We start from the raw sequence: 10,000 nt of genomic DNA on the forward strand, positions 1-10,000 counted from the left end.
TTCCCGGGAGGGAGGTCGGCGTGGCTCTCGCGGCCGCTCGGAGCGGAACTTCCCTAGGGCTTAGGATCGACTGACCCATGTGCAACTGCTGTTCACATGGAACCCTTCTCCGCAACTCGGCCCTCCAGGCTCTCGTTAGAGTATTTGCTACTGCCACCAAGATCTGCGCCCACGGCGGCTCCACGCGGGCTCTCGCCCGGACCGCTTCTTAGCTCACCGTGGCGTCCTTCCTACTCGTCGAGGCCGACTCTATTCGGTTCTCCTTGCCCCGACGGCCCGGCACAGCCATCACGCTCAGCGCCATTCATTTTCAGGGCTAGTTGATTCGGCAGGTGAGTTGTTACACACTCCTTAGCGGATGCCGACTTCCATGGCCACCGTCCTGCTGTCTGTATCAACCAACACCTTTTGTGGGCTCTGATGTGCGACCGAGTCGGACGGCTTAGCCAGGCGTTTGGTTCATCCCACAGCGCCAGTCCTGCTTACCAAGAGTGGCCCACTGAGCACTCGTTCATTCTCACTCGTCCGGCTCCAAGCCAGCGAGTCGGACCTCTTACCAATTGAAAGTTTGAGAATAGGTTGAGGTCGTTTCGGCCCCAAGGCCTCTAATCATTCGCTTTACCAGATAAAATTGTTCACGAATATCTCCCGAGCACCAGCTATCCTGAGGGAAACTTCGGAAGGAACCAGCTACTAGATGGTTCGATAAGTCTTTCGCCCCTATACTCAGGTCGGACGATCGATTTGCACGTCAGAACCGCTGCGGACATCCACCAGAGTTTCCTCTGGCTTCCTCCTGCCCGAGCATAGTTCACCATCTTTCGGGTTTTAGCATGCTTGCTCTTCCTCCGCTCCACCGGACGAGCCGGACGGAACGGGGTGGCGGTGCGCCCGACCCAGAGGGCCGGGATCCCGCCTCGTGACGGCCCTGTGCCGACCTTCACTTTCGTTATGCCAGGATAGGTTTCGGTAGACCCCCTCGACTTGCAAGCCTGCTTAGACTCCTTGGTCCGTGTTTCAAGACGGGTCGAATGAGGAGGCCTCGCTCACGCCCGACAGACCCTCCGCTTCGGCCGAAGCCGCGGCGAGACCGGACCCTCCGGATCCCGCCGGCCACGCGACAGCAAGCTGTGCACGCGACCGACGGAGACGCCGGTGGCCCGGACCCCGCTGCCTGAACCCCCGGGGGGGCAGGCCGTCACGCAGAGTCCTCGACAGAGAGCGCAGTGAGCAACCGTGACGGGCGGCGTAAGACGGCGAGGGCCGAAGCCCCCGCACGCCGCAGCCTCGCCCGCCCCTCTGCTCCGCTCTTCGGTCGGTCGCCGGGAAGGGCGCCGAACGGTAGAAGTGCGACGCGGACCGGACGGCGAAGCGCCGCGGGTCGGTCCCGAGGGATCCGAACCCGCACACGCTGCCGCGCCGACCGCGCCTGAATCAACCGGACGCCCCAATGTAGCATGCGGCACTCATCCGTTTACTTCTTGGCAGTTTCACGCAATGTTGAACCCTCTCTTCAAAGTTCTTTTCAACGTTCCCTCACGGTACTTGTTGACTATCGGTCTCGTGCATAGTATTGAGCCTTGGATGGAGTTCACCACCCCTCTTTGGGCTGCATTCTAAAACAACCCGACTCTTGGAAAGCTTTCCCTCCGGCCTTCGAGTCCGCCCTACGGGCCTTACACCCGCTGCGGGTAAGCTGCAGCCCCGATCACAGTGGACTGCGGCCGGACTCTGTCGACCGGAGTTCAGTTTCCTTACGCCACAGGTCCCTCGCACCGCAAACGGGCGCGGGGATTCGGCGATGGGCTCTTCCTGCTTCGCTCGCCGCTACTGAAGGAATCCTTGTTAGTTTCTTTTCTCTCCGCTTAGTGATATGCTTAAATCCAGCGGGTAATCTCATCCGATCTGAGGTCTGGAATCGTGAAAGACACGTGGAACGTGATCGGAGTCATAGCGGCGACCCGGGTCTCTCCTTCCCCGGCGCTCCCCGAAGAATCGGGTCGCCGGCGGGAAAGGGTGGCCTACCATGCGCCTGCGAGAACGCAGACGGGAGGACGAGAGACCCCGCGATTGGGTCGACCGGCTCTGCCCGGCAGAGGCTCCTCGACCGTTCCGGGGGGTCGGACGCTGGACCGCACCACGGGCGCATACGTCTACACCCCGATGGCACGTCGCACGACCGACGAACCCCCGGTTACCGATCGAGCCTGCTCGCCGAGTTTCACCGGCGCCGACATCACAGAACTCCATCTGACACTGACCCGACGCAGCCGGCCGTCGAAGGGACGGCTGCGGCCGGGCGCTCCTCCGGCGCGCGAACACGCCGACTCTGTGAGTGATTGTCTTCAGACGCTCAGACGGACGTGGCTCGAGGAGCAGAGCATCCCCGAGCCGCCATTTGCGTTCGAATAAGTCGATGATCAGTGAGTTCTGCAATTCACATGAATTCTCGCATCTAACTGCGTTCTTCATCGACGCACGAGCCGAGTGATCCACCACCAAGAATTGTCATTTGCCACTGGAAGACTCCCGCGTTCGCAAACTCTCCTCAGAGCCGAGGGAAGAAGTGGAACGGAAGGAGAAAGGACACGGGGACTCTGTGCCTTCTTTGCTTGTGACTGGAAAGAAATATCCTCCGTCGAGCCGAGGGGGGAAGCGGGCTCCCTCCTTCCCCCCACCGCCGCGAGGGCGGGTCGCGCGAGTCAGACTCGCCGACTGGGGGGAAATCGGGCGACACCGGTGCCCCTTCTCTGCCCTGCGGAGAATGCCTCGAGGAGCGCCGCGCCGCGGACGGCGACGGCGTCTCCACCCTTGCGGGACTTCTCCCTCGAAGCTACCGGGAGTGCGAGACTCCGTGAGACAGACGACGAGAGAAGAACCGGGTACTCCCCGGGCTGGTCTGTGTGTGACACGCCCGTCTCCTTTTTGTCGGAGAGAGCGAAGGCGAAGCGCGGGGTCTGACCTCGACCGTGGAACGGGGAAGGAGGCGGTGAAAACCCCGCTCGAGTCCCCCCGGCTTTTCCAATTTGCTCTCTCCGCGTGTCTCTCTGTGACGGCTTTTCCGACATTCCCCCTTTGTTCCCTCTCCGATCACGGAGGGGAAGGGTTCTGTTAATGATCCTTCCGCAGGTTCACCTACGGAAACCTTGTTACGACTTTTACTTCCTCTAAATGATCAAGTTTGACCGTCTTCTCGTCGCGCCTCGACAACCGGCCGAAGCCGGGGGTGCCAGACGGTCGATCCGATGGCCTCACTAAGTCATTCGATCGGTAGTAGCGACGGGCGGTGTGTACAAAGGGCAGGGACGTAATCAATGCGAGCTGATGACTCGCGTTTACTTGGAATTCCTCGTTCAAGGGACACAATTACAAGTCCCTGTCCCCAGCACGGAGAAGTCTCAGCGGATTACCCGGACCTTTCGGCCGAGGGCAAATGTACCCGCTGCTTGCGCCAGTGTAGCGCGCGTGCGGCCCCGGACATCTAAGGGCATCACAGACCTGTTATTGCTCCATCTCGTATGGCTGAAAGCCATTTGTCCCTCTAAGAAGTTCGCGGCTCACCACGACGGGTGGCCGGACTATTTAGCAAGCAAGAGTCTCGTTCGTTATCGGAATTAACCAGACAAATCACTCCACCAACTAAGAACGGCCATGCACCACCATCCACAAAATCAAGAAAGAGCTCTCAATCTGTCAATCCTCACTGTGTCCGGGCCGGGTAGGTTTCCCCGTGTTGAGTCAAATTAAGCCGCAGGCTCCACTCCTGGTGGTGCCCTTCCGTCAATTCCTTTAAGTTTCAGCTTTGCAACCATACTTCCCCCGGAACCCAAAGACTTTGGTTTTCCGGAGAGTTGCCCGCCGCGTCATGGGAGGAACGCCGGCGAATTACGAGTCGGTATCGTTTATGGTCGGAACTAGGGCGGTATCTGATCGCCTTCGATCCTCCGACTTTCGTTCTTGATCAATGAAGACATTCTTGGCAAATGCTTTCGCTGTCGGGCGTCTTGCGACGATCCAAGAATTTCACCTCTCACGCCGCAATACGAATGCCCCCGGCAGTCCCTCTTGATCATTACCTCAGGATCTCAAGACCAACGAAATAGAACCGAGGTCCTCTTCCACTATTCCATGCTGAGCTGTTCGGGCACTTTGGCCTGCTTTGAACACTTCAATTTTCTCAAAGTAAACGTTCCAGTCTCGCACGGCACTCAGTTAAGAGCACCGCACGACCAACCGAATCACTGGCCGGGAAAAATCTCCCACGACTCCCGTTTGACGGGGAGAAGGGGAACGGGCAGTGCACGCCTCACGGCGGACCGCCCGCCCCGGCCAGAAATCCGACTACGAGCTTTTTAACTGCAGCAAATTTAATATACGCTGCTGGAGCTGGAATTACCGCGGCTGCTGGCACCAGACTTGCCCTCCAGTAGATCCTCGTTAAAGGATTTAAAGTGTACTCATTCCGATCACAGGGCCTCCGAAGAGGCCTGTATCGTTATTTTTTGTCACTACCTCCCCGTGTCAGGAGTGGGTAATTTGCGTGCCTGCTGCCTTCCTTGGATGTGGTAGCCGTTTCTCAGGCTCCCTCTCCGGAATCGAACCCTGATTCTCCGTTACCCGTCACAACCATGATAAGCGCATAACTTACCATCGAAAGTTGATAGAGCAGACTTTTGAAGGGAGCGTCGCCGGTGCAAGACCGTGCGATCGGCATGATTATCTAGAGTTCACCAGCGGAGACCGGACCCCGAAAGGACCGGGCTGGCCTTGTTCCTAATAAGAGCACGCTTCCCCCGAAGGGTCGGCGCTTTGTTGCATGTATTAGCTCTAGAATTACCACAGTTATCCATGGTATAAGACTTTCTCCAATAAACCATAACTGATCTAATGAGCCATCTGCAGTTTCTCTTGTATGTTCAGGATTGTACTTAGACGTGCATGGCTTAATCTTTGAGACAAGCATATGACTACTGGCAGGATCAACCAGGTAACGGTCGACAGAACCGGGCTGGGCCCGTTCGCCGTCCGGGAGTCGCTCTCGCACTCCCCTCTCTCTCTCTCTGAATTCTCAATTGTCGATGCCGTGCTATTACGGTACAGTGATCGAAGAACCGCCCGAAGGGATTCTCGAGGTGTGTATCTCTACCCGAGTCGACTGGGTCGTCTCGAGAGGAGTCGCAGTGGTCCCGCCTCGGAGACGGGACCGGTTCGAAGCGACGCGGGAGGGCGACGGCTCGTCCACTGGAACAGGGGAGAGCAATCGCACGCCTCGAGCGTGCATTCGTTGCTTGGATGAAAAAGCCCGTACCGAGCGCCGAGTGCAACACATGGTCGCAGCAACGGCAGCATGCCCGAACGGGTCCCGTGGAGAAAGCTCGATATCTGACGACACCGAGGTCCTGCTCTTTCTCCACCGGGGGTTCTGCGGATGAAAAGGCTCAATATCTGAACGTCGATATATACGTGTGCACGGAGGGACACCTCTGCTCACGGGGCGAGTGGGTGAAAACCCCCGCTCTGAGCGCCGAGTTGCAACACATGGTCGCGATGAAACGACGGCTGACCCTACCGAAAGGGCCCGCTGGAGTCCAACCATGACACGTATACACACACGACAGACATTAAAAGCCTTCTCGAGTCTTGGATCGACTCTACTACCCCCCTCATATATAGAATCCGATTCACTCTGCCCGCTCGTTCTGACCATTGGATCACACACTTAAGCCAATACCCGCTACACTTAAGAGATCTCGAAATCTCGAACGAGACCCAGATTCTCTGCGGGTGAGTCGGGCGGCCTGCCGTCGCCGTCGGCTTGCCGTTTGCCTTTCGCCTGGTCGCATGGCACTCGTGCCATCGACCACGCAACGCGAGAGGCCTTCTCCCTTCTCCTTTCTCTCTCATCTCTACTCTCTCTCTTCTCCACCGGGGGTTCTGCGGATGAAAAAGCTCAATATCTGGGATTGTATATATACATATGCACGAAAGAACCTTCTACTCACGGGGCGAGTGGGTGAAAACCCCCGCACCGAGCGCCGAGTTGCAACACATGGTCGCGATGAAACGACGGCTGACCCTACCGAGAAGGCCAGCAAGGGTCTGACGTGCAAAAACATATTTACGCACCACAGGCAAGGAGCCTTTTCGAGTCTCGGGTGGACTCCCGTCCGCGAAAGCTTCATATCTGAACGTCGATATATACGTGTGCACGGAGGGACACCTCTGCTCACGGGGCGAGTGGGTGAAAACCCCCGCTCTGAGCGCCGAGTTGCAACACATGGTCGCGATGAAACGACGGCTGACCCTACCGAAAGGGCCCGCTGGAGTCCAACCATGACACGCATACACACACGACAGACATTAAAAGCCTTCTCGAGTCTTGGATCGACTCTACTACCCCCCTCATATATAGAATCCGATTCACTCTGCCCGCTCGTTCTGACCATTGGATCACACACTTAAGCCAATACCCGCTACACTAAAGAGATCTCAAAATCTCGGACGAGAGCCACACCTTGCGGATGCATCGGGCGGCCTGCCGTCGAGGTCGGCCGTCGCCCCGTCTCACAGACTCGTGCAACACGACGAGTCCCAGCCTACGCCTGTGTGCATCACCGTCGGCCTAAATCTCGGCCCTCGCCCGGTCGCATGACACTCGTGCCATCGACCGCACCATCGACCTTCTCACCCGGGAGCAACCCGTGTTTTCAGAGGAGTGCCGGGGTTGCTCCCGTGCCGGGTATGTCTTGTCCGGCGGCGCCCCGTCTCACAGACTCGTGCAACGACAACGGGTCCCATGCCTACGCATGTGTGCATCACCGTCGGCTAATTACTCGGCCCTCGCCCGGTCGCATGACACTCGTGCCGTCGATCACACCATCGACCTTCTCACATGGGAGCGACCCGTATTTTCAGAGGAGTGTCGGGGTTGCTCCCGTGCCGGATATATCTTGACGAAATCAAGGAGATATATGAGGAAACTTCTACAATTTGAAGATCGACCGGCGAGACAAGACACTCCCCTTAATATATAATCCGATTCACTCTGCCCACTCATTCTGACCATTGGGTCACACACTTAAGCCAATACCCGTTACACTAAAGTTGACCATGTTTTGTTTTTTTTGATATTATTATTATTATTTTTTTTTTGTCAACGTCCTCTGTAACGAAGTCAAAACTCTATGCATGTGTTCGCGTGTCGTTCTGCCGTCTCCGCCGGGCACATCCCAGCCAGCGCCCGATACATTTCAGTTGACAACGGTCACAACTCTATGCATGTGCTCGTGGGTCGTTCTGCCGTCAACGTCGGGAACACACAGGCCAGTACCCGCTACATTAAAATTGACAATGGTCACAACTCTATGCATGTGCTCGTGGGTCGTTCTACCGTCAACGTCGGGCGCACACAGGCCAGTACCCGATACATGCAAGTTGACAGTGGTCACAAACTCTATGCATGTGTTCGCGTGTCGTTCTGCCGTCTCCGCCGGGCACATCCCAGCCAGCGCCCGATACATTCAAGTTGACAACGGTCACAACTCTATGCATGTGCTCGTGGGTCGTTCTACCGTCAACGTCGGGCGCACACAGGCCAGTACCCGATACATGCAAGTTGACAATGGTCACAAACTCTATGCATGTGTTCGCGTGTCGTTCTGCCGTCTCCGCCGGGCACATCCCAGCCAGCGCCCGATACATTCAAGTTGACAACGGTCACAACTCTATGCATGTGTTCGCGTGTCGTTCTGCCGTCTCCGCCGGGCACATCCCAGCCAGCGCCCGATACATTAAAGTTGACAACGGTCACAACTCTATGCATGTGCTCGTGGGTCGTTCTACCGTCAACGTCGGGCGCACACAGGCCAGTACCCGATACATGCAAGTTGACAGTGGTCACAAACTCTATGCATGTGTTCGCGTGTCGTTCTGCCGTCTCCGCCGGGCACATCCCAGCCAGCGCCCGATACATTCAAGTTGACAACGGTCACAACTCTATGCATGTGTTCGCGTGTCGTTCTGCCGTCTCCGCCGGGCACATCCCAGCCAGCGCCCGATACATTCAAGTTGACAATGGTCACAACTCTATGCATGTGTTCGCGGGTCGTTCTACCGTCACCGTCGGGCACACTTGAGCCAGTACCCGCTTGACTTTTTTTTTTTTTTTTTAAGTCAACGTCTTCTTCAAGGAAGTCCAAATTCTATGCATGTGTTCGTGGGTCGTTCTGCCGTCTCCGTCGGGCACACACAGGCCAGCGCCCGATACATTCAAGTTGACAGTGGTCAAAACTCTATGCATGTGTTCGCGTGTCGTTCTGCCGTCTCCGCCGCGCACATCCTAGCCAGCGCCCGATACATTCAAGTTGACGATGGTCACAACACTATGCATGTGTTCGCGTGTCGTTCTGCCGTCTCCGCCGGGCGCATCCCAGCCAGCGCCCGATACATTCAAGTTGACAACGGTCACAACTCTATGCATGTGCTCGTGGGTCGTTCTACCGTCAACGTCGGGCGCACACAGGCCAGTACCCGATTCATGCAAGTTGACAACGGTCACAAACTCTATGCATGTGTTCGCGTGTCGTTCTCTGCCGTCTCCGCCGGGCACATCCCAGCCAGCGCCCGATACATTCAAGTTGACAACGGTCACAAACTCTATGCATGTGTTCGCGTGTCGTTCTGCCGTCTCCGCCGGGCACATCCCAGCCAGCGCCCGATACATTCAAGTTGACAATGGTCACAACTCTATGCATGTGTTCGCGGGTCGTTCTACCGTCACCGTCGGGCACACTTGAGCCAGTACCCGCTTGACTTTTTTTTTTTTTTTTTTATGTCAACGTCTTCTTCAAGGAAGTCCAAATTCTATGCATGTGTTCGTGGGTCGTTCTGCCGTCTCCGTCGGGCACACACAGGCCAGCGCCCGATACATTCAAGTTGACAATGGTCACAACTCTATGCATGTGTTCGCGGGTCGTTCTGCCGTCAACGTCGGGCACACACAGGCCAGTACCCGATACACGCAAGTTGACAATGGTCACAAACTCTATGCATGTGTTCGCGTGTCGTTCTGCCGTCTCCGCCGCGCACATCCTAGCCAGCGCCCGATACATTAAAGTTGACAGTGGTCAAAACTCTATGCATGTGTTCGCGTGTCGTTCTGCCGTCTCCGCCGCGCACATCCTAGCCAGCGCCCGATACATTCAAGTTGACGACGGTCACAACACTATGAATGTGTTCGCGTGTCGTTCTGCCGTCTCCGCCGGGCGCATCCCAGCCAGCGCCCGATACATTCAAGTTGACAACGGTCACAACTCTATGCATGTGCTCGCGGGTCGTTCTGCCGTCAACGTCGGGCGCACACAGGCCAGTACCCGATTCATGCAAGTTGACAACGGTCACAAACTCTATGCATGTGTTCGCGTGTCGTTCTGCCGTCTCCGCCGGGCACATCCCAGCCAGCGCCCGATACATTCAAGTTGACAACGGTCACAAACTCTATGCATGTGTTCGCGTGTCGTTCTGCCGTCTCCGCCGGGCACATCCCAGCCAGCGCCCGATACATTCAAGTTGACAATGGTCACAACTCTATGCATGTGTTCGCGGGTCGTTCTACCGTCACCGTCGGGCACACTTGAGCCAGTACCCGCTTGACTTTTTTTTTTTTTTTATGTCAACGTCTTCTTCAAGGAAGTCCAAATTCTATGCATGTGTTCGTGGGTCGTTCTGCCGTCTCCGTCGGGCACACAATCAAGCCAGCGCCCGATACATTCAAGTTGACGATGGTCACAACACTATGCATGTGTTCGCGGGTCGTTCTGCCGTCAACGTCGGGCACACACAGGCCAGTACCCGATACATTCAAGTTGACAACGGTCACAACTCTATGCATGTGCTCGTGGGTCGTTCTACCGTCAACGTCGGGCGCACACAGGCCAGTACCCGATTCATGCAAGTTGACAACGGTCACAAACTCTATGCATGTGTTCGCGTGTCGTTCTGC

The 10,000-nt window shown here is 56.6% G+C and overlaps 3 non-coding genes across 3 annotated transcripts in view; all 3 read right to left on the minus strand.

Annotated features, from left to right (window-relative positions):
* The window catches only part of LOC139968429 (large subunit ribosomal RNA), a 4,029-nt gene extending 2,115 nt beyond the window's left edge, over positions 1-1,914 (minus strand). The window contains exon 1 of the ribosomal RNA XR_011793426.1: positions 1-1,914. This exon is cut by the window's left edge and continues 2,115 nt beyond it. This is a non-coding gene — a ribosomal RNA (large subunit ribosomal RNA).
* Positions 1,915-2,347: 433 nt separating this feature from the next.
* LOC139968453 (5.8S ribosomal RNA) lies at positions 2,348-2,507 on the minus strand. The gene has a single exon (XR_011793450.1). It is a non-coding gene; the product is annotated as a 5.8S ribosomal RNA (ribosomal RNA).
* A 605-nt stretch (positions 2,508-3,112) lies between these two features.
* On the minus strand, positions 3,113-4,990 carry LOC139968321 (small subunit ribosomal RNA). Its single transcript, XR_011793327.1, has one exon. It is a non-coding gene; the product is annotated as a small subunit ribosomal RNA (ribosomal RNA).
* Positions 4,991-10,000: the final 5,010 nt, after the last annotated feature.

The sequence above is a fragment of the Apostichopus japonicus genome, chromosome 5, assembly GCF_037975245.1.
Source record: "Apostichopus japonicus isolate 1M-3 chromosome 5, ASM3797524v1, whole genome shotgun sequence".
NCBI classification, from domain to species: Eukaryota; Metazoa; Echinodermata; class Holothuroidea; order Aspidochirotida; family Stichopodidae; genus Apostichopus; species Apostichopus japonicus.